Source organism: Saimiri boliviensis, chromosome 8, assembly GCF_048565385.1.
Source record: "Saimiri boliviensis isolate mSaiBol1 chromosome 8, mSaiBol1.pri, whole genome shotgun sequence".
Taxonomy (NCBI): domain Eukaryota; kingdom Metazoa; phylum Chordata; class Mammalia; order Primates; family Cebidae; genus Saimiri; species Saimiri boliviensis.
The window spans coordinates 87,244,657-87,272,538 of NC_133456.1; the positions used below are offsets into that span (position 1 = coordinate 87,244,657).

At 41.9% G+C, this 27,882-nt stretch overlaps 1 non-coding gene across 1 annotated transcript; it reads left to right on the plus strand.

The window, feature by feature from the left end:
• Positions 1–3,601: 3,601 nt before the first annotated feature.
• Positions 3,602–3,765, plus strand: LOC120367685 (U1 spliceosomal RNA). Its single transcript, XR_005582005.1, has one exon. It is a non-coding gene; the product is annotated as a U1 spliceosomal RNA (small nuclear RNA).
• The last annotated feature ends 24,117 nt before the right edge of the window (positions 3,766–27,882 follow it).

Below are 27,882 nucleotides of genomic sequence, written 5' to 3' on the forward strand. Positions count from 1 at the left end.
AATAAAATAGTAGAAAATCTTGTGGGATATGGGAGATCAGAATATCAAGTTTTAAAGGCCACTCTTAGTGAATACCTGTTTCTAGAAAATGTGTTTCAGGAAAACTTGATAAAACCACGGAGGCAGAAAAGATTAGAAAAACAAAAGCATGGTGAATAGAAAAATATAAAATAAGATGGCCCAGTAACCCCAAGTATATCAGTCACTATCCCTACAAATGATTAAACTGAATTCTTAATAGTAGCTAGCATTTATTAAGTGTGTAGTATGTGCCAGGGCCAAGGGCTTTGCCAGTGTTAACTCAGTTATTGCAACAACCCTATGTTTTACAGATAAAGAAACCAGGACAAAGGTTAAGATGTGTTCCCACAATAATATGTGACAGTTTCACAGGTTGGATTTTTAGGAGAGAATCTGGCTTCATGCAGTTAACAAGAAACTATCACACAGAAAGCAAAAAGGTAGGGAAAGATATCAAACAAAGCTAATTAAAGTGTAGCAATGGTTGTAACAATTCATCATGTGTATTTTTTTTTTTTTTTTTTTCATTTTGCTCTGGATTAGTGGAAACTTGTAATGAGAGATTGAGACTTGGGTTAGTTTTTAAGAAGAGATGCAGTTTGCATTAGCAGAAGAGAGTACAGAGAATGCCAGAGATGTAAAATGATGACAGTCTGGGTGAGGTGAGGAACAGTCATCGCTGGAGAGCACTAAGGGCTGGCCATGCAGGAATGTGGGGTGCTGCCACTCTCCCCTTCTCCTTCCTCTTTTCCTCTTGCTGTGCTCCTTTTCTTTCACCAAATGCTTTCTTTCAACCGAGGGAGCCAAAGCTCCTCCTCTAATATGCCTTTCACCCCATTTTCACCAAAATCTCTATTCAGTAAAGGGAAAACAATGTCATTACATGGATATTCATTTAATGAATACTGTGTTAGGATGTAATAATCAAGAATGTACAAGAAAGAATCGTTCCCTGGCCAGAGAGCGGCTGTCTGACTAATCCAGTTCTAGGAGTGGGTCACTTTCCCTCCCCTGGCCCCTGCTTCCTCATCTTTATATAAAATAGGGCATTTGAAGAGCTGGAGGGAACCTCATCTATCATCTAGCTCAATCCCCTCATGTAACAGGTTGGAAAACATTTAGTGAGCGCCTAAGACATAGGGTGTCTTCTGGCTGTAACATGCCAAGTTGCTAAGGTGAAAGTTATGGCCAAGACATTCCTGTGTGGGGTGGAGGGAGTAGTGGCCCTCTCTGTGTGCCCTGCCCACGAATAAGACCTGTATTTGAGGGTGACACAGAAGGCAGGAAGGAAACCCACTGCTCCAGCCAAGGGGACAGGAAGGCAGTACTTGGATGTTTCTACATGGTGGCTTTGAATACTCCCGAGACTAGAAATCAGGAAAATCAAGGCCCAGTTGTCTGCTAGCTCTGGTGGCTCTGCTCACTTCCTGGATGAGGGTCCAGGAACCTAGCAGCAGCCTTACCGAAGGCAGGACTGTGCCCTGTCTTGCTTCTGAGGAGAGCCCATCTAGGCCTTGAGTTTCAGACAGACAGTTGTTGAAGGTGAAGGCAATTAATCAGCTTGAAACTCCTCAAGCCCCCCTAGGTGCCGAAGGATAATCCTTGTAAGGGATGAGAAAGAGGGGTTTGCATCTCTAGGTCTCTCTATCCAGTGGATTCTTAAACCATTTACCGCCTTCGCCTTCCAAGCCCAGGACACCACAGAAGCTGTACTATTTACATTCCCATCATCAGTGCACCAGGGTTCCAATTTCTTCACATCCTCACCAGTAATTGTTATTTTTCTGGGTATTATTTATTTAATTTTTTGATAGTGGCCGTTCTGATAATGTGAGATGATATCTTATTGTGGTTTTGATTTGCATTTCTCTAATGATTAGCAATATTAAATAGCTTTTAATCTGCTTATTGGCCATTTATTTATCTTCTTTGGAGAAATATCTTCTCAAGTCCTTTGCCCATTTTTTAATCAGGTTTTTTAAAATGTTGTTTTAGAACTCGTCTTTGATCTCTTGTTTTTACTCAATACATCCTACCATCACCAAGATTCTTAATGGTGCATTCTTCAGAATGTATCTTCTATCTCTCCACTCCTTAGCCCCTCAACTGCTACCCCATTAATTTCAGCCACTGTCATCTTTCAGTGATGCTACTGTTCTAGTTTCCTAATTAGTTTCTCTCTCTATCCACATCTATCCCACCATAGTTGATTCTTCCCCAACAGCCATCTTTTAGAAATGTAGATCAAATATTATTCTCCTCCTTCAAGTCCTCTAATGACTGCCCAATGTATTTCAACTCAACCAAATTTCTTACTGTGATGGGTAAATGTCCTGGTTGGGCCAGGCTCCATCCACCTCTGGCCTGTGCCCTTCCACTCTCTTGCTGTTTGCTAGGCCACAGCCACACAGCCCTTCTTACAGTTGCTAAACATGCTAGGCTTGCCCCTGTTTCAGGGCTTTACCCTTGCATTTCCTCGGTGTGGAATTGTCTTTTCTGGGATCTTCCCATGGCTGGCTGCTTTTCATCATTTAAGAGCTGCATGAATATTACCTTCTTAGTAAAGCCTTTCCTGGACCTCTCTATCTAAAAGACTTCCTCACTCCTCCTTGTCAATATCTGTTCTAGACTCTGTTTTCTTTTCTTCATAACATGCACTGTCCAGAGTTACTTATTTGCCTACTTGTTTGTTGTTTTTCTTTCCCTACTGGAATATAAGCCCAGTGTGGCAGGAGGGACTCTGCCATGCTTACTGGTGTCTGCCAGGCCTAGAATAGTGTCTGGTACACAGTAGGCATTCAAAAACTTTGTGAAAGAAAAAAACAAAAGACTATTTGTGACTGACTGTCTTCTTTCCCTGGAATGTGACGACTGTGAGACCAGGGACCTTGCTTGGGTGGTGTTCACCTCTGTATTCCCAGTGCTCCAAACAGCATCTGAGCATATTAGGTGGGCACCAATTCAGCACAGAATGAATCCTCTCTGAGCAAAGAGATCTGGTCAAGTGAGTCAGGGACCCACTGGAGCAATCTCCTCCTTTCTTCAGTTTCTGCTCTTCTCAGCTGTCCTGGAAATGCTTGGTTCAACTGGATGAAAATAACACCAACTATATTATTTATGTGAACTACTCACTAGTTTCTGCATTTCCTATAACTCAATGTATGCATGTGTTTTCACTGACGTGTACAATAATCTTTACTGTAGGCTTATTGGACACAGCACTAAATGCTTTGTCTGGATGAAATTTGTTACTTTTCTAGTGTGGACATGCTCTCCTAACTAAAAAATGTTACAAGGACCATCAATAAGGACCTAAACTATGGAAATCATTTTCTATTTTCATTTAATACTTATCTTTAGTCTTATTTCTTTGGGCCTAAATTTAATTTTGCTTTGGACCTTTGCTTTGAACCTGCATGTCAGATGCACAACATCTTTAAATCTTCATTTGAAGATAGCTAAGAGACTCGGGACTTATTACTCCATCTTCCTGGGTACCTTCAAGTGTTTTGTTAATAACGTTCCTTTTTGTTGAACAGATTATCCTGCATCTCTGTGTCATGTTGAAATGCTCAGCACTATACTTACCTGGCAGGGGAGGTACCATGATCACGAAGGTGGTTTTCTCAGGGCAAGGCTTATCCATTGCACTCCGGATGTGCTGACCCCTGCACTTTCCCCAAATGTGGGAAACTCGACTGCATAATTTGTGGTAGTAAGGGACTGTGTTTGCTCTTTCCCCTGTTTTTGTGTGTGTGTGTGTGTTTTTTTTTTTTTTTAATGCTCAGCACTGACATTCCTTTTCTCAGGAGGTTTTACAACAAGAAGAGCAGAGGTTTTTGTTATGGATACAAAGTTCTGCTTTCGTGAGCATGTTGATTCATTCTCATCAGGGAAAAGATGAGGGGTTGTGTGAAGGACTGGGAAAATTGTTATCGAGAGAGGAAAAAAACCAAGAAGACTGAGATATTGTTTTAGCTTTCTTGACCTAAAGTTCAAGATGTCATAAAATCCACCTTAAAGCCTACTTAGTTCAGTGTTGTTATTATATAGATGAGGACACTTGGTTCAGGAAGGAAAAGGGATTCTCCCAAGGCCATATAACTGAGACACAAAAGTTAGAGTCAAACTGAATGCCATCTGGATTTGTGAAGAGCTGGTTACTAAAGTACAGTTAAACAATTAAACCAAAACAGGCTCACCGTGGGGTCTTGAAAGAATCCTCTAACCTTTACATTTATGTTTTTAAATCTGTAAAATAGGCCTATCTGGAGAAAAGTCCAGATGAGTATTATAGTTATCACCAGATTATTAGGTGTTCAATTGTATTTTGGCTCTTTTATAGCAACAGCAATAATATCATCAGAATACCTTTACTTAATTTATTTATTTATTTATCTTTTTTTTGAATTTTTTTTTTAATTGCATTTTAGGTTTTGGGGTACATGTGATGGACATGCAAGATTATTGCATAGGTACACACATGGCAGTGTGCTTTGCTGCCTTCTGTCCCCTCACCTGTATCTGTCATTTCTCCCCATGCTATCTCTTCCCACCTCCCCACCCTCCCGCCCCTCCCCCATTTCCCCCCAATGGACCCCAGTGTGTAGTGCTCCCCTCCCTGTGTCCATGTGTTCTCGTTGTTCAACACCCGCCTATGAGCGAGAATATACGGTGTTTGATTTTCTGCTCTTGTGTCAGTTTGCTGAGAATGATGGTTTCCAGGTTCATCCATGTCGCTACAAAGGACGTAAACTCATCGTTTTTGATGGCTGCATAATATTCCATGGTGTATATGTACCACATTTTCCCTATCCAGTCTATCATCGTTGGGCATTTGGGTTGGTTCCAGGTCTTTGCTATTGTAAACAGTGCTGCAATGAACATTCGTGTGCACGTGTCCTTGTAGTCGAATGATTTATAATCCTTTGGATATATACCCAGTAATGGGATTACCAGTAATAGACTTCAAGAGAGCCAAATCAAGAACGAACTGCCATTCACAATTGCTACAAAGAGAATAAAGTACCTAGGAATACAACTAACAAGGAACGTAAAGGACCTCTTCAAGGAGAACTACAAGCCATTGCTCAACGAAATAAGAGAGGATACAAACAGATGGAGAAATATTCCATGTTCATGGTTAGGAAGAATCAACATCGTGAAAATGGCCATACTGCCCAAAGTAATTTACAGATTCAACGCTATTCCCATCAAGCTACCAATGACCTTCTTCACAGAACTGGAAAAAAACACCTTAAACTTCATATGGAACCAAAAGAGAGCCCGCATAGCCAAGTCAATTCTAAGCAAAAAGAACAAAGCAGGAGGCATCACACTACCGGACTTCAAACTATACTACAAGGCTACAGTAATCAAAACAGCATGGTACTGGTACCAAAACAGAGATATAGACCAATGGAACAGAACAGAGGCCTCACAGGAAATACAACATACCCACAACCATCTGATCTTTGACAAACCTGACAAATACTTAATTTATTTACATAATAAAATATTTATTTTTAAGCAATACATTATTATGGTTTGTTATTCATAAGGTACAAATGAATATACAGCAAAAAGTCTTCCTGCTGCCACAACTTTCCAGCCATTGAGTTCTTGGATGCAACCAGTTTCTACCATTTCTTATTGAATCTTTCTAGAAATATTTTATGCACATGCAAGAAAATATGCATTTTTTTGACAGAAATGGTAGAATATTATATACATTGTTTTGTACTTTGCTTTTCTCTTGTAACATTGTATCATTTTATGTATTATTTTGTTGTTTCCTTTTTGTTTTTTAAGGCCAAATAGGATTGTTCTGTATGGCTGTATATTGTTTGAACTAGTTTCCTGCTGAGATATGTTTAGATTTCCAATCATTTTCTATTATAAATATTGCTAAAATAAACATACATGTGTGTGTGTGTGTGTGTATATATATATATATATATATATATATATTGCACATTTGTGTGTGTGTGTGTGTGTGTGTGTGTGTGTGTATGTCTCTTTCTGTGAGTGTGAATCTGTAGGATAAATTCTTAAAAGTGAACTTAGTGGGCCAAAGATTTTGATAGCGTGTGCCACTTGGATTTAAATACTGCTTTCAATCTTCCCTTTTTGAATGATTATTACATAGGCTCTGTCCTTTGGAATCAGAAGCTTAAGACAAAAACAGGTATGACTGTGTATCTGCATAATAAAAACAAGGGACAGAGAGCTCCAAGATCCACATCTTGGAAGGCTCTTCAGAAGAGAATAGGTGTTAAGGTGCTTGGAAGCCTGTGGGCGGCTCATGCTGTCACTGAAAGTGGTCATCGCTTCTGGAATGCCTGCTTCTTGAGCCTCTAGAGGTCTGGCAAACTGCAGAGGATGCCCTGCAGAACCCAAACTGGACTGTAAAACCCTTTATCTGTGTTGTCTATAAATGCCAAGGCAGGGTATAATAAAATTAGTATAAAAGCAGTAAATATTTGTTGCATTAATGGATTTTTTCTTAGGCACTTTCCTTTTAGAATCTTGGAACATCAGTGCTAGAGGAGTCCTTTGAGATGCTCTAGTCTATCATTCGAGAGGGCGGGAGTGGTCCAACTCTTACCTCTAGTATTGGAACTATTGAACTTTGCCTCCATCACCCTATTTATTTGGAGTTGTGTATTTGGTTGTGAGTGTCACAGTTTAAATGGGAATGTAGATGAAAAGGATCACACCTAGCATGTGGGAAATAAACGAAAGACCCATAGGTGTTAGGCTTGGGAGGGGAGAGGGAACTTTAGAAAGGATATATACATGGCACTTGTCTTCATAGCTTCACAGTGAAGAAAATATTCTAAGCACTTCAAGAACTATTAACTAGAGCCAGTGGATGGAAGCTATAGGGGTGCAGGTATAGTTTAGTATGGAAAAACTTTCTAATAAAGCCACATGAACTCCTGGTGAGGTGGCCACATCCGAGTGGTAGCAGTGTTTAGGCAGAGGCTGTGTGGCCACCTTGGAGAGATGAAGTTCAGAGAAAGGCCACTCGGGGAGATAAGACCAACTGCCTTACCAGATCACCACCAATTCAGTTTCCGTGCTTGGATTAACATCCAAATGGAGCTTTGCCTTTAGTGTAAACCTTCTTTATTATACTTTATGAAATATGTTTCTTTGTGTTCTTTTTTCTTCTCCTTTTTAAAAATATATTTTATTGCACTTTAGGTTCTGGGATACATGTGTAAAACATGCAGGCTTGTTGCATAGGTACATACTTGAAATGTGGTTTGCTGCCTCCATCCCCCATCACCAGTATCTGGCATTTCTTTCTCTGTTATCCCTCCCCAACTCCCTACCCCGCCGTCCCTCCCCTAGTACCCCCAAAAGACCCCAGTGTGTGATGCTCCCCTCCCTGTGTCCATATGTTCTCATTGTTCAACACTCACCTATGAGTGAGAACATGGCGGTGTTTGATTTTCTGTTCTTGGGTCAGTTTGCTGAGAATGATGGTTTTCAGGTTCATCCATGTCCCTACAAAGGACACAAACTCATTGTTTTTTATGGCTGCATAGTATTCCATGGTGTATATGTGCCACATTTTCCCTGTCTAGTCTATCATTGATGGGCATTTGGGTTGGTTCCAGGTCTTTGCTATTGTAAACAGTGCTGCAATGAACAAATGTGTGCATGTGTCTTTATAATAGAACAATTTATAATCCATTGGATATATACTCAGTAATGGAATTGCTGGATCAAATGGAATTTCTATTTCTAGGTCCTTGAGGAATCGCCACACTGTCTTCCACAGTGGTTGAACTAATTTACACTCCCACCAACAGTGTAAAAGTGTTCCTATTTCTCCATATCCTCTCCAGCATCTGTTGTCTCCAGATTTTTAAATGATTGCCATTCTAAATGGTGTCAGATGGTATCTCAATGTAGTTTTGATTTGCATTTCACTAATGACCAGTGATGATGAGCATTTTTTCATAAGTTTGTTGACCTCCTAAATGTCTTCTTTTGAAAAGTGTCTGTTCATGTCCTTCTCCCACTTTTGAATGGGTTTTTTTTTTTTTTTTTTTTTTTTTTTTTTGTAAATCTGTTTTAGTTCTTTTTAGATTCTGGATATTAGCCCTTTGTCAGATGGGTTGATTGGAAAATTTTTTTCCCATTCTTTTGGTTGCTGAGTCACTCTAATGATTGTTTCTTTTGCTGTACAGAAGCTCTGGAGTTTAATTAGATCCCATTTGTCTATTTTGGCTTTTGTTGCCAGTGCTTTTGGTGTTTTAGTCATGAAGTTCTTATCTCTGCCTATGTCCTGAAAGGCTTTGCCTAGGTTTTCTTCTAGAGTTTTTATGGTGTTAGGCCTTATGTTTAAGTCTTTAATCCATCTGGAGTTAATTTTAGTGCAAGGTGTCAGAAAGGGGTCCAGTTTCTGCTTTCTGCACATGGCTAGCCAGTTTTCCCAACACCATTTATTAAACAGGGAATCCTTTCCCCATTGCTTGTTTTTGTCAGCTTTGTCAAAGATCAAATGGTTGTAGATGTGTGGCGTTGCCTCCAAGGCCTCTGTTCTGTTCCATTGGTCTATGTCTCTGTTTTGGTACCAGTACCATGCTGTTTTGATTAGCCTTGTAGTATAGTTTGAAGTCAAGTAGCACGATACCTCCAGCTTTGTTCTTTCTGCTTAGAATTGACTTGGCTATGCGGCCTCTCCTTTGGTTCCTCATGAAGTTTAAGGTGGTTTTTTCCAGTTTTGTGAAGAGCGTCATAGGTAAATTGATGGGAATAGCATTGAATCTATAAATTACTTTGGGCAGTATGGCCATTTTCACAGTACTGATTCTTCCTAACCATGAGCATGGAATGTTTCTCCATCTGTTTGTGTCCTCTCTTATTTCCTTGAGCAGTGGTTTGTCGTTCTCCTTGAAGACGTCCTTTACATCCTTTGTTAGTTGTATTCCTAGATATTTTATTCTCTTTGTAGCAATTGTGAATGGCAGTTCGTTCTTGATTTGTCTCTCTTTAAGTCTGTTATTGGTGTATAGGAATGCTTGTGATTTCTGCACATTGATTTTGTATCCTGAGACTTTGCTGAAGTTGCTTATCAGTTTCAGGAGATTTTGGGCTGAGACAGTGGGGTCTTCTAAATGTACAGTCCTGTCATCTGCAAATAGAGACAGTTTGACTTCTTCCTTTCCTAATTGAATACCCTTTATTTGTTTTTCTTGCCTGATTGCTCTGGCTAGAACATCCAATACTATATTGAATAGGAGTGGTGAGAGAGGGCATCCTTGTCTAGTGCCAGATTTCAAAGGAAATGCTTCCAGTTTTTCTCCATTCAGTATGATATTGGCTGTTGGTTTGTCATAAAAAGCTTTTATTATTTTGAGATACGTACCATCAATACCTAGTTTATTGAGAGTTTTTGGCCTAAAGGGCCGTTGAATTTTGTCGAAGGCCTTCTCTGCATCTATTCAGATAATCATGTGGTTTTTGTCTTTAGTTCTGTTTATGTGATGGATTACATTTATAGACTTGCATATGTTGAACCAGCATTGCATCCCCGGGATGAAGCCTACTTGATTGTGATGGATAAGCTTTTTGATGTGCTGTTGCAGTCAGTTTTCTAGTATTTTATTGAAGATTTTTGCGTCTATGTTCATCATGGATATTGGCCTGAAGTTTTCTTTTCTTGTTGAGTCTCTACCAGGTTTTGGTATCAGGATGATGTTGGTCTCATAAAATGGGTTTCCTCTCTAGCTGCCATCAGCATTTTTTCCTTCATTTCAAGCCTGGTGAATCTGATGATTATGTGCCTTAGGGTTACTCTTCTTGAGGAGTATCTCTGTGGTGGTCTGTGTATTTCCTGGACTTAAATATTGGCCTGCCTTGTTAGGTTGGGGAAGTTATCCTGGATAATATCCTGAAGAGTGTTTTCCAGCTTGGATTCATTCTGTCCGTCACATTCAGGTACACCTATGAAATGTAGGTTAGGTCTTTTCACATAATGCCGTATTTCTTGGAGGCAGTGTTCATTTCTTTTCACTCTTTTTTCTCTAATCTTGCCTTCTCATTTTATTTCATTGAGTTGATCTTAAATCTCTGATATCCTTTCTTCTGCTTGGTTGATTTTGGCTATTAAAACTTGTATATGCTTTGCGAAGTTCTCGTGTTGTGTTTTTCAGCTCTTTTAAGTCATTTATATTCTTCTCTAAGCTGTTTATTCTCATTAGCATTTTATCAAACTTTTTTTCAAGGTTCTTAGTTTCTTTGCATTGGATTAGAACATGTTCTTTTAGCTCAGAGAAGTTTGTTATTACCCACCTTCTAAAGCCTGTTTCTGTGAATTGGTCAGACTGATTCTCCATCCAGCTTTGTTGCTTTGCTGATGATGAGTTGCGATCCCTTGGAGGAGGAGAGGCGTTCTGGTTTGGGGTGTTTTCATCCTTTTTGTGCTGGTTTCTTCCCATCTTTGTGGATTTATCTATTTGTGGTCTTTGTGGTTGGTGATTTTCAGATGGGGTCTCTGAATGGATGTTCTTTTTGTTGATGATGAAGTTATTTCTTTCTGTTTTTTAGTTTTCCTTCTAACAGTCAGGTCCCTCTGCTGTAGGACTGCTGGAGGTCCACTCTAGACCCTGGTTGCTTGGGGATCACCTGTGGCGGCTGCAGAACAGTAAGGTTTGCTGCCAGTTTCTTCTTCTGTTATCTTTGTCCCAGAAGGATACCCACCAGATGTTAGCCTGAGCTCTCCTTTATGAGGTGACTCTTTGGATATATGGGGGTCAGGGAGCTGCTTGAGGAGACAGTCTGTCCCTCATAGTGCTCAGCTGTGAGGTCCATTGTTCTGTTCAGAGGTGCTGGGCAGGTATGTTTATGTCTGCTGCAGTGGAACTCATAACCGCCTTTTTCCCCAGGTGCTCTGTCCTGGGAAGGTGGGCTTTATTTATAAGTTCCTGATGTGCTGCTGCTTTTTTCGAGAGCTGCCCTGCCCAGCAAGGAGGTAGCCTAGTTACAGTCTGCCGGCAGAGGCATTGCTGAGCTGCCATGAGCTCTGCCCAGCTGCTGTGTGAACCTCTTTGCAGTTTTGTTTATAGAGGTCTAGTTAGAACTACCTTAGTAATGGTGGTCTGCCTCAATAATGCCAGACGGCCTCTGTAATGGCGGATGCCCTTCCCCCAACAGAAGTGGACTGTCCTGGGTCCAGCTGTGCTTGCTGCGAAACTCTCAGTCCAGAAAGTTTCAGACTGCTGGTCTTTGTTGGGCTGAAACCTGGCGAGTCAGATCACCTGGCTGCCTGTTTCAGCCTCCTTTTTTTCAGTTGAATGGGTGCTGCTGTCTCCCAGGCATTCCAGGCGCCAGTTGAAATGGTTGCCCAGATTTGTGTGAGTTTTTGTGTGGAGACCCACTGTTTCGGTTGAAACAGCCCTGCTGGAAACTCACGGTGCTTTTCAGCCCAGGATTCTCCTGGTCTGTGGGCAGTAATAACTCATTTGGAAATGTGGTGTTTACTCACCCTCTGCGTTGTTCTGTGATAATCTGCTTTTTTCCAGCTAAAACTAACTCTTTTTTTTCTCAGACTAAAAGCTGTTCAGGCTTTATGTTAGCCGCTTGAGCCAGACAGACTCCATCTTAGCTTCTTCATTTTAGTTATTTTCCCACCATTAAGTATGTAACTATAGTATGTAGCTGGGGCAGGCTGACACTGGGCACCTCCAGGAATGCATTTGTTGATAAGAGGCTGAGTTAAGTGGTACCAGCAGAGCCTGGGAATGCAGGTGCTGTTGAGTGCCCAGAGCCCCCATTATCTATAAGTTGTATGTCTTTCATGACAGCTTTTCCCCTCATACCTGGCACTGTTTTATTTCTCATGTACTAGTTTATCATTTAACTTTTTTGCTTACTGTGCTTTTGTGAAAATTTTTCTTCAGCTAGGTTCCCCCTCCCTTTTAAAACTGCAGTATAAAAGATCACCTAACTTTTTCTTTGGGGCCAAGAGAGTTTTGGGCATTAGCCACCTCATATTTCAATCTCAGGGTGTGACACATTCCTTGACTCGCTCAGGTACAACAGTTCTCGCTGGGAACTACACTCCAGAGCTGTTCCTATTCATCCATCTTGGATCTGCCCCCACTCTTTGTGTTCTTATTACAAATGCTCCTTGACTTAAGATGGGGCTGTGACCCAATAAACCCACTGTAAATTGCAACTGCATCTAATACACCTAACTCCCTAAATGTCTTAGCTTAGCCTAGCCTACTTTGTGCTGAGAACACTGAGTAGTGCCATTTTGGCAGAAGGTAGTTAGGTACAGTGGCATTATTGTCTTAATTTTCTGTAGCTGCTCTAACAAATTACCACAAGCTTAGCGGCTTAAAGGAGCACACATTTATTACTTAGAGCTCCATGGGTTACGAGTCCAACATGAGTCTCACTGTGCTAAAATCAAGGTATGGGATGTAGGAGATCGGTCAGAGTGGTGGGAGAAACTGTAGGAAAAGGAGCAGTCCTTCTGAAAGCTCAGAAGGCTCTAAAGCTTCGGGGGAGAATAGCTGAAGGCAGCTGTTCTATAACCCTTAGACAGAGGGCAAGGAGTAGGTACAAGGGAGTGTAGGGGAATTTATCTCAAACAGGCTTGTTTACTTATGTTAACCAGGAATTTACCTTTGACCATCCATGCAAGTGACTGTTCCCTGAAAGGGAACAATAAATGTTAATTACCTACAGATTGTGTTTGCTCCAGGCTTTCTGCATTATGCCTGCCCTGAATAAAAGCAAGCAGCTGTAGCTTCTCATGGCTGCTGCACTTTGGCCACTAGAGCTGGGCAGTCCCCTAGCTACTCTTACACTGCATACATGCGTCTCAGTACCCATTTCATCTGTTGGTTGGCCAGGGTCTGTGGGACAGACCAGACATGGGCAGGGCAGCATTCCCTCTGGAGGCTCTAGGAGAGAATCTGGTTTCCCTTTTCTAGCTGCGAAAGGCTGCTCACATCCCTAAGCTATGGCCCTTCCTTCATCTGCACAGCCAGCAACAACCTGCTGAGTCCTCATGTCACCTCACTCTGACCTCCTCTTCTGCCTCTCTCTTCCACTTTAAGAACCTTGTGATTAAAATGTGGCCACCCAGATAACCTAGGATAACCTTCCTATTCCATCTGCAGCCTTAATTCTTCTTTGCCATGTAACCTAATGAAGTAATAGGTTCTGGGGATTAGGGTATGGCCCCCTTTTGGGGTCATCATTCTGCCCACCATAGTTATACATTTGGCATGTTATTTCCCTATCCAGAGAGAGGGATATGGGAGCATCATCTGCACTTGGTTTGCACCTCTTAGTGGCTTGCCCTTGGCTGAGATCATTTGGAAAGCTGGATCTGCCTTCCTGACAATTCTTATGACCATATTGGGGCTTTCTTAACTTTGGGCCTCTGCGACTTTTGGGGTTGCTTTGTGAACGTATGTGCTCTGTTTTAGCACTCACTTCTTTGAATATTTGGGTTAGCACCGAACTTCCCTAGACCTTGCCCTGACCAGTCCTGGGGTCGTGTGCTACCAGTAATAGGGTGGCACAAGTGGGCTGTGCTGTGTGAGCTCCCGTTAATCAACATGGAACAAACGAAACAGAACTACACACACACACACACACACACACACACACACACACACACGTATGCACATACTCATACATGCACATATAACATGCATACACATACACAGAAACATTTTTGTATGATCATTAAACACACAGACCATAAAATCACAACTACCAAGCAAATTGTTTGTGTTTTGCTGGCTTCTCCTTTCAGCACCCATTACTGCCCCAGGGGTGGGGTTGGGGGAACTATGGTGCAACCCTAGACATGGCCATTCTTCTAAATATTTCAGGTTGGGCGAGGTGATTCATGCCTGTAATCCCAGCACTTTGGGATGCCAAGGTGGGCAGATCACTCAAGGTCAGGAGTTCAAGTCCTGCCTTTCCAATATGGTGAAACCCCATCTCTACTAAAAATGCAAAAATTAGCTGGGCATGGTGGTGTCTGCCTGTAGTCTCAGCTACTTGGGAGGCTGAGCCAGGAGAACCCTTAAACCTGGGAGGTGGAGGTTGCAGTGAGTTGGCATTGCTCTACTATACTCCAGCCTGGGTGACAGCCAGGCTGTGTCTCAAAAAATAAAAAAAATTTAAGAAATAAACACCTATCCTTTCACAAAATGAAGTCTAAAATGTCATTGAAAATTGATAGATAGTTACTGAGATTCATTATAAGGAATTGGCTTGCATGATTTTGGGGGCTGAGAAATCTTCGTAATCTGCCATTTGCAAACGGGAGACTCAGGAAAGCTGGCGTTGTAAATTCCAGGCTGAGCCTGAAAGCCTGAGAACCAGGGGAGCCGATGGTGTAAGTCCCAGGCCCACAGGCAGGAAAAGACCAATGTCTCAGCTCACACCACTGGGTAGAGACAGAATTCAACTCTCCTCCACCTTTTTGTTGTATTTGAGCTCTGAACAGATTGGATGGTGTCCACCCACACTGGGGAGAGCAAACTGTTTTACTTAGTTCAGTAAGTCAAATGTTAATTGCTTCCAGAGACACTTTAACGGATACACCTAGAAATAATGTATAACCACGTATCTAGTGAGTAGAGCTGACACATAAAATGAACCTACATGAGTTCATCCTTGGTCAACTTGGCACTCATAAGCATCACGTTAAACCATACTTAATCCCTAGAATAAATAAAAGAACAAGCTCATAATTCCACCTAACGTGATGCAACTCTCCTGCATTCAATAAAAAATTCACCAACCTCTTTCCTAGAAAGAAGGTAAAATCCTTGATATCCTTCTCCTTGATATCACCTAACTAAAAAATACTATGATGTAAAATTAACAATACTTAAATACCATGATATCAAGTCAAAATTTCTTAGGTTACATGCTAAGGGAATAAGAGGAAAGAAAACAAAGCTATTTGCTTCATATATATAATTAATATAAAAAATATAATGCACACAAACATATTCATAACAAAATTAGGAAGTACTCATGACAATTACAATTCTTGTTTCTGTCACTGGTCACATGGCCATAGCAGGTATATATAACTACCTTCTTCTGCTACTCAGTCTGTATTCTCTTTGCCTTCAGCAAGCATCCCAGTTGCTCTTATTTATTTACCTAGGAGAGTGACCCAAATCTTCATTCCTGAAGAATCTAGGCCAATAGTAGTCCTGCCTGGATTGGGTTGTTGTAGTTATTTCTTGATCTTAATTACAGGTCATGGTAATACTAAAACATGCCCTAAGGGATCTCCTGTATTCCAGACAGTCTTCTTTACCTCCATTGTAAAGTAGTCCAATTTGTCTTTGATAGTCTGGAACAGTTATCTCAATTATTACTGTAACTTCCTCCTCACCTGTTCATTCACAGGCATGAAGAGCCCAAAGTGGCCAGGTGTCAGTCTTAACTTCCAGTTCAATGGAATCACAACAGTGATTCTCCCTCTGAAGCTACAACTTCTAGGTGAGTAGAATATAAGGTCACAGGTACAGGAAGTAGAAATTTTGCTAGTGGATTGCTAAGGGTAATAGTGAGTGGTGCTATTATTTCCACCTCTTGATTTCTGGATTCTTGAATCCTAGCTATGGGAGAAAGAGCACCACATGTTGGATGCTGACTCAGAGCTATACTTCTGGAGAACCTTATCCCCACCCTATAAGGTATTGCCACCTAGCTGACACTGTAAATTAGTCGTCAAAAGGCCATCATACTGTTCTACATATGCCATCTGTTTAGGATGGTGGAAAACATGGCAACTGCAGTGAATTCCATGAACAGAGGCCCAGTGCTGTACTTGTTTTTGCTGTGAAGTGAGTTCCTTGGTCAGAAACAATGCTGTGTGGAATATCATGACACTGGATAAGCATCCTGTAATTCCATGAATGGTAGTTTTGGCAGAAGCATTGTGTGTAAGAAAGGCAAGCCCATACCCAGAGTAAATGTCTGTTTCACCAAGAACAAAATGCTGCCCCTTCCGTGACAGAAGTGGTCTGATGTAATCAGCCTGCCAGTAGGTAGCTGGCTGATCACCCCCAGGGAATTGTGCCATACTGGGAATTCAGTGTTGGTTTCTGCTCCTGGCAGATTGGGCACTCAGTGGTGTCCATAGCCAGATAGGCCTTGGGGAGTGGAAGTCCATGTTGCGGGTCCCATGCATAACCTTCATCCCTGCCATGAGGGCTGATTTTTTGAATGAGCTCATTGGGCAGGGACAGAGTTATCTGAAAAAAAGAGCCTGACTAAACTGGGCATCGTGGCTTATGCCTGTACTCCTAGCACAGTGGGAGGCCGAGGCAGCAGGATCACTTGAGGTCAGGAGTTCAAAACCAGCCTGGCTAATATGGTGAAACTTCGTCTCTACCAAAAAATACAAAAAAAATTATCTGGGCATGGGGGCGTGCGCCTATAATCCCAGCTACTCAGGAGGCTGAGGCAAGAGAACTGCTTGAACCCAAGAGGTGTATGTTTCAGTGAGCTAAGATCATGCCCTCCAGCCTGGGTGACAGAGTGTGAAACCTTGTCTCAAAAAAAAAGAGGCTGACTAGTATCTAGAGAATGGGTCACCCTGTTCACCTGACTATTAAAATTTGCCTCTGCTGATGTCACTCTTGGGTGAGCATTCACATGGGACACAAACATCTTCATCTTTTGCACATTCAGAGAGGTTTATCCGCATACTTCTCCAGATTTCCTCGTCACCAATTTTCTCATCATGTTCTTTCCAAGTCCCTGATCATCCAGCTAAACCACTGGCCACAATCCATGAATCAGTATATTATCACATGTCTGGCCATTGGTCCTGCCAAGCTAAGTGCACAACCAGGTGCAGTGGCTGAAATTCTGCCCACTGGGAAGATTTCCCTTCACCACAGTCCTTCAGGGATGTCCCAGAAAGGGGCTATAGTGCTGCAGTGTTCACTTCCGGGTGGTGCCTGTGTATCGTGTAGAACCATCTGTAAACCAGGCCAGAGTCTTCGCTTTCTCTGTCAGCTGATCAAGGGAACTCCCCATGAAACCACAGGTGTGGACTGGGAGAGAGAAGGCAACATGGCAGGAATAGGAACCATGGGCATTTGGCCCACTTCTTTATGTAATTTACTAGTGCCTTCAGAACCTGCTCAGGTCTGATCACAGATACACCACTTCCATTTGATGAAGGAGTCTTGCTATGTCCACCCAACTTTATGGCTTGGTAGGTCAGATAACACCCAGATCATAACAGCTCAAGTTGGTAAAGTGATAGCCTGTGGTCAAGCGTTCAGTCTCTACTGAAGCCCAATAGCAGGCCAAGAGCTGTTTCTCAGAAGGGGAAGTTATCTGCAAATGATGGCAGGCCCTTGCTATGAAATCCTAACAATCTTCACTGATTCATTTATAGGGACATGCCAAAGCCTCCAAGCAGCATCCCTATCTGCCACTGACACTTTAAGCACCACTGGATCTGCTGAGTCATGTGGCCCAAGGGGCAGAGCAGCTTGCACAGCAGCCTGGACCTATTGCAGAGCCTTATCTTATTCTGGGCTTCGCTCAAAACTAGCAGCTTTGGGGGTTAGTAAAGGGGAGAGACACACCCAAATGAAGACTATGTTGCCTTCAAAATCCAGAGAAGCCTCCTGGATATTACGAGCCCTTTATTTTGGTTGTAGAAACTGCCAGATGCAAAAACATATCCTACACCTTAGAAGGCTATCTTGACATGCCCCTTACTACTGGACACTAGAAATTTCACTGAGGTAGAGGCCTCCAAATTTTAATCATATTTGTTTTCCACTCTCTGACCCAAATGTTTTACTATTAAGTCTGGAGTAGTTGCTACTTCTTGCTCACTAGCATAATGTCATTAGTGTAATGGATCAGCATGGTACCTGTGGAAAGGAAAGGCAAATGAGAGCCCTTCAAGCTAACTCATGACATAGGGCTGGAGAGTTGCTGTATCCCTGCTGTAGGATAATGAAGGTGCGTTTCTGACCTTGTCAGTGGAAGCAAACTGCTTCTGGTGGGCCTTATTTACAGGAGTGGAGAGGAGGCATTTATGCTTTTGTGTTTGTCTCTGTTTTGCCTTGCATGGTTAAAGAAAGCATGTGTATATGCACAGTGGAAGATACTATTCAGCCTTAAGAGAGAAGAAAATCAATCCTGTTTGAAACCAGCCTGGGCAAGACCCCCATCTCTACCAAAAAAAAAAAAGTTGGCCAGGTGTGGTGGCTCTTACCTGTAGTCCTATCTACTCAGGAGGCTGAGATAAGAGCGAGTTATGATCACGCCATTGCTCTACAGCATGGGTGATAGAGTGAGACTGTCTCAAAAAAAAAAAAATGCTAAATGAGTAGATTTTAAATAATTTTATTACCTGAAAAATGTAAAGTATGTGAGGTGCTGGATATGTTAATTAGCTTGATGGAATCATTCTGTACTATAAACATATGTCAAAACATCAAGCCTGACCCACATAGGGAGACCCCATCTCTCCAAAAGAAAAAAAATTACTTGGTTGTGTTGGCATGTGCCTGTGGTCCCAGCTACTTGAGGGGCTGAGGTGGGAGGATCACTGGGGCCCAAGAGGTCGAGGCTGCAGTGAGCCAAGATTGTGCCACTGCACTGCAGCCTGGGTGACAGATCGAGACCCTATCTCAAACAAACAAGTAAATAAATAGAAAAACTTCATATTGTACCCTATAAATATATACAATTATTTGTCAATTAAAAACAAAATTTAAAAAATCTTACAATTCAGTTTAGTGAGAATTCCTCATACTTGGTATCTGATCAAATTCTTTATCCTTCACCCTCAGTATCTGATCACCCTGGTCTACCTTTAGTGAGATGTTGAGTAGGTTTGGCAGAATCCAACCCTACCCTGATGTTTTCATCCACTGACTGTCCCCCCACCAACCTGCTCCTTGGCTATAAATCCTCACTTGTCCTTGCTGTATCTGGAGTGGAGTCCAGTTCTAAGGTTCAAGAGTTCGGAGTCCTGAGACCTCATTTCTTCTATTGCAGTAGTTCCTGAATAAAGCCTGCTTTTATGGCTCTAATTACTATTAGGCTCTGGCTTCCTTTACCTCTTATATTAGTAGAACGTTGGCAAGCTAGAACGTTTTTGAATGAGTGATGTCAGCCAGGAGACTGAGGATCCTGCTGTCATGTGGAGAACCATGGAGGAGTTACAGGCTTTAGTGCAGAAGCAGAGACAGGGAGGCAAGAATGCTGTCTTCACATGCATCTGGCTGTGCAAGAAGAGAAAAGAATTATATAGCAAAGGATCTGGTCATCCTGAAGACTGTCAGGAGAGCTCTTACCAAGTAGGAGTGAACAGAAACTGGTTTAACTTAATTTTAAAGATGAAGGTAATGCTAAGGAATGGGCCCCTTGCCGGCATGCTCTGTATGCTTCTGGGACATTTTCTGTGGGATCATCCTGGCCCTCTTCCAGCAGGACACTGGGGGAAACGCTGCAGGGGATGCTCACTGTGGCCCATGTGACCCATGGTGCTGCTCAGCAACATGTCAAGGATGCAGATTCTTTCCACTCATGCTTGAATCCAGCAGGCAAATGGAGCACACAGCCTCCCACCTAGCTAGGCACACACTTCATGTTTCCTTAAACCAGGCATCCCAAAACTTTTTACACAGGGGACCAGTTCACTGTCCCTCAGACCGTTGGAGGGCCGCCACATACTGTGCTCCTCTCACTGACCACCAATGAAAGAGGTGCCCCTTCCTGAAGTGCAGCGGGGGGCCGGATAAATGGCCTCAGGGGGCCGCATGCTGCCTGCGGGCTGTAGTTTGGGGATGCCTGCCTTAAGCTGTTTTAAACTAGAAGCAAAGGCATTGCTTTGCGTAGCCGGACTTGGGTGTGCTAGGTGGGTACTTGACTCTCACTTGTTGCAAAAAAACTGGTGGTTTCAACTGAACAAATACAGAGCACCTACTATGTGCTAGCTAGAGAGCCAGATGCTGGGAATCAAGACAAGAACTGGGTATATTGGCTATCCCATGGAAGCTCACAGTCTTGTTTTGGGAAGATGAAAAACACGTAACTGACCAAACGAGGAGACTGACAATGGCAAATGTGACAGTGATGTGGGACACAGGAGAAGAAGGGGTCCTGACTGAGGAAGGAGTTCCCAGTGAGCTCCACAGAAGGGGTGATATTCTCCAAGTGAGACCCCGTAACGAGAAAATTTCCTCTGCCTGCACAGACCTGGTAACAGGCTTATTAAAAAGAGACTGCTATTCAGATCAGGTAGGTGTTAAAGATCTAAAAGTAGTAGAGGTCAGGGATGTGTGTTTTGATTGTAGGGAAAGGGAGTAATGTCAAGAGTATGGGGCACCTAGGTATAGCAATGCTTTCATTAATTCCGTATACTCCCCTCTGCCTTTCTGATAGAACTCTGCTTCCATTTGGTTAATCTACCCTTCACACTGCCATGCCCTTCATGATAGCATGACAATTTCATTCCCTTTGGCAGTAACTAGTTTAGGCATGAACATTCAGTGGAACTGTGGTCAAGAAAAAGTGGGGAGAAGTGAGAAGTGTTCTAGAGGGCTTCTGGGAAAGGCTTTCTTGTTGTCAAAAGAGGCAGATTCAAGGATGGAAAGTCTGTTCTTCTTCTGGGCAGCATTGTGTCTGGATGTGATGCTGCCAAAGGGGCCACCATTTCACCGCCTTGAAGGGAGTGAGTCCAAGGGCAGAGCCTCAGATTAAAGATGGCAGAGCACAAAGATGGAGAAAATCATGGTCCTTGAAGATGGCATTGAGCAGCTGAATTTGCTCATCTAGCTCTGGAATTCTTATGTTAAATAATATGTGTCTTTAATGTTATTTTGAGATGTAATTTTGTAATAGACAGCTGTCTATTACATGCAGCTGACAGCATCATACCTTAAACAAAGGAAACTGAGAGCATCATACCTTAAACAAAGGAAACTGAGAGAAGACGCTCAGAGGGATATCACACACCCAGGACTTTTCCTGAGTGTGAATGTCCCTCCTCAAAATGGATTACTGCTATTGGGACAGCCAGCCATCTTCTGCCCTCATATGTTTTCTAGCCTAAGCCCAGATGGGGGCAATCAATTGGGAACCTCTCTATTTTAGGCAAATTCCTCTTTTTCTAAGACAAGCTGGAATTGTACAGGAGAATTATTAACACTTAATGTATTAAAATCTGCTGCTATTCAGCCCGAGGTCTTGCTACACAGAACTCGCCAAGAGAGGAGCTGCTCTAGCACTAACCAGTACCTACAGGCAAAGTGTCTGCCTTTGAGACTTGAGATTTCATGCTGATTTTTGAAAGCCCTCTTTTTTTTTCTTGGTTTTTTTTTTTTTTTTTTTTTTTTGCATAGACCAGAGACAAAGCAGAAAGCCGTCTTTGTCCCTCCCAATGAGCAGCACACAAGTCTCTCATTGTAGCTTAGTTTTAGTTGGAAGAGAACCACCTGTATTTTCTGGAAAATAACTGTCTATATTTCTGGTTCCTTCTGGGGCCTCCAAGAGTGAATTCTGGGTAAACCAAGGAGCCTATATTTAATGTGGGGCCAGCTAACATACCCTTTGCATTTAGTTTAAATTCATCCAACACTTAAAAAATATATGCTCTGGTTAAAAGACAAACTTACTTTTATTTAGAGAAGTATCTGGATGCTCATGATATCACTTCAAGAAATCATTTCCTCTCATGCAGCACCTGGCTCTCAGAAGGGCCTTAACCTGGGCTGGAATATTTGTGTACTCTGCCTGCATGTCAGTATCTCCACCACACTTTAATGCAGCCAATAGAGATCTTGTTTATTTTTAATTACATTATCACAATCATTAATTTTTTAAAATTACAGAATTTTGGGAAATTGAAAAATAAGGTCAATCTAATCACTTCATCTGATGCATCAATGAATTAATTTCACCCTGATCTTCCAGTGTTATCCACATACAAGTATATTTGTATGCTGCAATTCTAGTATGCATACATTTTTGTCCCTTGAGTTTTTTCATCTTATTAAAAGACTGTCCATGTTGCCACGAGTGTTTTTATAATAATTTTAATGTGTGCATAATAGGATCAGCAAGTAGATGGAATGGAATAATATAACTTTGTAAGAAACACTGGTAGCAGTTTAGGGAACTGCTGTTTCTCTCTCTTTTGTTTTGTTGCCTATCTCTCCATTGGAATCAAGAATTCAGAAATGAGTGGCCCATCCCCAGCTCTGGGGGCAAGTCCTGACTGATCTAAGCCTATAATGGCACTTCCATTTCCCCTGCTGGAGATTGGCTTAGGTGTCTGCATGTGTTGCTAGTTTGCCAAGGGACATGAGTGGGACTTCTGGGCAAAGCTTTTATCCTTGTAAAAAGAAACATGTAGGAAGAGATATTCCCTCCTTCCAATGGACACCATTGTTTCTGCATGTGGTGCCTGTAAATGTGGCAGGCAAATGTTACCAAACCGAATCAGCTTTCTCTCCCATCGGTCAACATTAAGGCCTATTGTAGGCTGTGGCTATAAATTAGCCTATTATTAGAAAAGCCTCACTTTCTTGGCATTGGGGTGCTTGGATCTGGAACTTTTTTCTGGACAGTAGGATTTTTCACCTTAGCAAAAGTGAGACACCAAACTCTGAGACACTTCCCCAGGGTCTTACATTAAATGTCCTGTTTGTCATTTATGTGAAAGGATGGGGAATAAATCAGGTCAGCCAAATTGCTATTCTTTTCTGATGTCTCAAGTGAGTCAGGGCACAAACAGTCTGATCATTGGAGATGAGCTGACAAGTGTGACTCAGAGCGGAGATACAGAAAGAGACAGGATGCTGGATCCCTAAGATGCCCTAGAAAGCGCTTCATCCGGAAGGGCCAAGAGCCCATAGGAGACAATAATTTTCTCAGGTGAGGAACCCTTCCCCCAGACCTAGACTGCAGACTTGCACTCCTATTTTTCTATAGTGGACCCAGCTTTTGGATAGGCTCTACTCAGACTTAGTTCACTACCCTTACGCTCTTGTAAGACTATAAGATTTAGGTTAAGAAGACCTGGATTAAGATTCTAGTTTCTATTATTGGATCCATCTCAGGATAATTGTGATTTGGGACTACCTTTTCTGATTTTCAGTTTGTATAACTATAAAATGAAGTTAGTGGAAATATCTCTATCACAGAATTGTTGGGAATGTTAAGTGACAGAATATGTATGAACTTGAGTGTAGCAATAGCAATTTATGGGCCACTTACTATGTGTCAGGCTCTGTGAATAAAAACATAAATAAGAATTGATTCTTGTTCTTAACAAGCTTACAGTCTAGGAGAAAACAGTTTATAAAGTATTGGCAATTATCACTACTACCCAGGATTCACATATTTGAAGGTCAAGTAAGGATTTTCTCAGTGTATGATTGTCTTAGTTTGTGCTGCTATAACAAAATACCACAGAAAATAGAAAATTTACATGCACAGTAGAGATTTATTTCTCTCAGTTGTGGGGGATGGGAAGCCTAAGGTCAGGGTGCTGGCAAGTTTGTTATCTGGTGAAGGCAGCTCTCTGCTTCCAGCATGATGTGTTTACATCCTCTGGAGGGGACAAAAGCTGTATTCTCACATGGTGAGAGGTAGAAGTGCTAAGAGGGTACGAGGGCTGTGGGAAGCCTCTTACAAGGGTCTTAATCCAGTTCATAAAGGAAGAGTCCTCATGACCTAATCATCTCCTAATAATCCTCCCTCTTAATACTGTTGCATTGGAGATTAAGTTTCAACATGATTTTTGGAGGAGATATAAACATTCAAACCACAGCAACTATACATTAGTTACCTATTGCTGTCATCCAAGGGCAAACAAGAATGGAAGACTGCAAGAATGCACATTGCAAAACCTCTGTGGGCTAAGAGCTTTCTGCAGGGCTGGGTGGGCATGTCTTTCGTGACTTTCTTTTTTAATGGCTAAGCTTCGGGCAGTTTTCCTTTTGATCTGAGGAATGATGACATCTTGTTCCTTATTCTCAAAGCTTCATATCTAGATTGACTAGAGCAGGAACTTATGAGGCTGCAGGAGTCTGGAGTGAATGGAGAGAGGTCACAGGTCCTCCCCTTCATGGGCTGCATAGACTCTGAAGGGATATGTCGCACCAAAGGAAAGGATCTTTCTGGATGATTCCCTTGGTGTCAACTCCTCTTCTTCCCACCAGCTGGAGACAAGCCATCCCACTTGATAAAGGATGTATAAAGATTTATTTGTTTAGCAAAAGGATCTAGTCAGCGTTGTTTCAAACTAATTTCTTAAAAATTCAAAATCCATTTTTTTTCACTGGAAATACCTGGACATGGAATATATAAAATGGAAAACCATGGAGTGCTCTTGGCTGATGCTAGTTTTAGGGAGCAGGGTATCCTGCCCATTCAACCCACCCTCTCCACAAAGACCCTTCTCTCCATGGAGACCCTTCAGACATCTTGGTGGAAGCCACAGGGCTCTGAAGAACACAGTTTGATTAACTTCAGCCAGATGGTGTAGGTACAGTCCCTGTGTATATCATACCTCGTATGAATTGAGAACTGTTGAGGTTTCCCAGACCTAAGGAATCTCCCTGGCCAGCTACCTATTAGGTACCTAACATTCTATCTCTTGGGGGTTTTAGAGTTTTTTGATCTTTATAAAAATGCCATCATAGAAATGTAAGCATTTCTGTAAAAATTACAACAAGCCTGAAACTAATTTCTTCTCACATTCACTCATCCATTCATTTATTCAATGAATACTTACTGAGCATCTACTAAGTGCCTGATATTATTCTAAATATTGGAGATATGGTTCTGAACAAAACGGACAAAAGACCTACCCTCTTGAAGTCTGCATTCCAGTAGGATGACAGTCACTGACTGCTAGACCCTAGAGGATTGGAGTACAGACTCCAATGCTGGAGGCAGACTCTGCCCAGAATATGTTGCAGACATGCTATGCTCATTTCCATGCTGCTGGCCCTACTCATCTGGAACTAAACAATGTTCTGGGTTGAAGCAGCTTGGCAGGACACTTTGGACTAACACTGGAGTCGGTTGGTTTGTACACTGTCTTGAAGCCCTTTGGGTTTGGTTGTAATGACTCGGCCCACATTGGGTCACAGAAATGAAGAGCTGGGAGGAGTAAGGAGAGGCCACTGGGGACCTCACTTGGATCTAACTAAAGGCTTCTCACACTTTGCTGCACATTGGAGCATCTTGGGAGTTCTCAAAAATCCAGATGCTCAGCTATACCCCAGACCTATTATATTAGTTTCTCTGGTGGTGGGTCCTGGGCCTCAGTAGCAAAAAAAAAAAAAAAAAAAAAAAAAAAAAAAAACTCCTTGGGTGAGTACAGTGCACAGCCAAGATTAAGAACCCCTGAATTAACTTAGATAACAGATCTATGTAAGATTCTTCTCTTGCTGAAAGTTTTCCTGGGCTATAAACACATTTGGATGGTTTATTAGTCCATTCTCATGCTGCTATAAAGAACTGCCCAAGTGTGGGTAATTTATAAAGAAAAGAGGTTTTTAACTGATTCACAGTTCTGCATGACTTGCTAGGCCTCAGGAAACTTACAATCGTGGCAGAAGGTACCTCTTCAGAGGATGGTGGGAGAGAGAATAAGTCAAAAAGGGGGAAGCCCCTTATAAAACCATCAGATCTCATGAGAACTCACTCACTATGAGAATAGCCTGGGGGAAACCACCTCAATTATCTCTATCTTGTCCCACCCTTGACACGTGGGGATTATTACAATTCAAGGTGAGATTTGTGTGGGGACACAGAGGTAAACCATATAGCTGTTTTCTATCGTTGGCCTGTATTGGACTCAACTGGGGAATTTGGTGGAAACAGACAGGCCAAACCTCTCTCTCCTACATCAATGAGCTGGGGCCTCTGAATTCTTTATCTGCTCTCCAGGGCATTCAGGTATATACCAAAATTGGAGAACCACTGAGTAAGGGAATGTCTGACAGCAGAGAGTACAAGGATCACTGGCCAGAGGCAGCTCACTAATCTGTGGCCTCTTGGGCCTTGAGCCAGGAAGGAAAATAAGTATTCCTATAAGTGTTTCACTATTGTGAAGCTCTACCTTCTACATTACTACATTGGAACATAATGCCTTGTAAGGTATTATTGTCCCCAATTTACAGATGTGAAAACTGAGGCACAAAGATAGAAAGCAACTTGTCCAAAGCCATGTGGAATTCAAATCCTGATGTGCCTGACTTCAGATCCTGGGGAGACAGAGTTCCAGTTTCTCTTCTGTGACTTGGAATCTTTTACAAGGAGCACTAGAGAGTTTTTGTCATCTCTTAATTCAGATGACACTCTGTCCTTTAGAAGTGTCACCAGAAGTTCATGCTCCGAGACTATCCTGTGCTCACAGGAAACTGTTCATTCATTCATGCCCCTTTTGTTCCCCTGGGTCAGGCTCTCAGCTCCCTCCTTTATCCTGGAATCCTGCAATTAGCCTAATTGTAAATCTAATGAGCAGATTTTTTAGTGTCATAATGCAGTTTGGAACTATATACCCTTTATGGTCTGCATCTACTTCCCATTTCCAGTACCTCTGCAACTACAAAAATCCTATATTGACTATCAAGATTGTGTAACGTTTCCTTTGATTTGAAATTCTACATGACTTAAGTACTTTATGCAATTATCTATGAACATCTAAACTAAGAAATAGGGCAAAAGAGTGGGAGATTGTTCCCATTCCCATTAAAGAAGACATTCTCTTCTGTGTTTAACATGGACAAGATAAAAGTCTATTTATTAGACTTTAGACACATATTTTCAGAACACATTTATTGTGTGCAGCAAAGTTCAACTCTGTTTTGTGCTTGTACATACAAGTATCAAAGGAAGAGCCTTCATTCCTAGTTCCTGACAAATATGAAATTGCTTTCAAGAAAACGCATGTAAAAGCAATTACGATTATGAATGACTTTGGCAGCCACCATCTTACATTATTAATTTTTGTAATACAGTCCACCTCCTCTTCATTCATATTTGATAGGAAGCCTGTGTGGTCAAGAAGGAAGCCCAGTGCAGGATTTATGAAGTTGTTTGTAAGGTTTCCGGTGGTGCTTGTTCTGCATTCAGGGTTGTGCTCTTCCTGCCCTCCATGACCTTGCTTGCCTTTGAGATAGCAACTGCTCTTTTGGAATTCATCAACAGGCATGATCAGTAACCAGCAGGGTGTTATCTAAAGGAAACAAAATAGTCTTTAAGCATCATTTGAAATCAGCCATATTTCCTCTGCAGTGGCAAGGTTCTGGGAGCACAGAGTATTTGTGGGAAAGGGTCTCTCCCATAGCCTCTGATGAGAAGAAAGCATATTAGCTGCAATACCCAGCATTTATATCAAACTCAAGTTCAAGCTAAAGCTAAAGATTAATACTGTTCACAAGGTGTTTCCAAACCTATGGCCTCATTTGAACACATGATAATCCTCAAGGATTATGTATATTATTTTTGTAATAACGATACACTTATTAAGTTGCTTATACCTTATTTCTTGATAAATGGAATTGTTCGGTATTTCTTTTGGCCTAAGGGCATCGTGAAAAAAAAAAAAAAAGAAACTCCTGAGATATTAAGGACAACATGAACCTAGAATGTCTGAAAGATTCTGGTGTAATGAAAAACCCTAATGGTATTGCTTTTCTTTTCTTTTTTTTCCAGAGGATTCTGTACATTTTAAAGGCTTTTAAACTCCAAGACTGAACAACTGCCAGAGGGATTTTGCTGCTGTCACCAGATGGTTAGAGAGACACTTTCAGGTAGGGGATTTCCTAGCCCTTCTGAGCCACAGTTGGT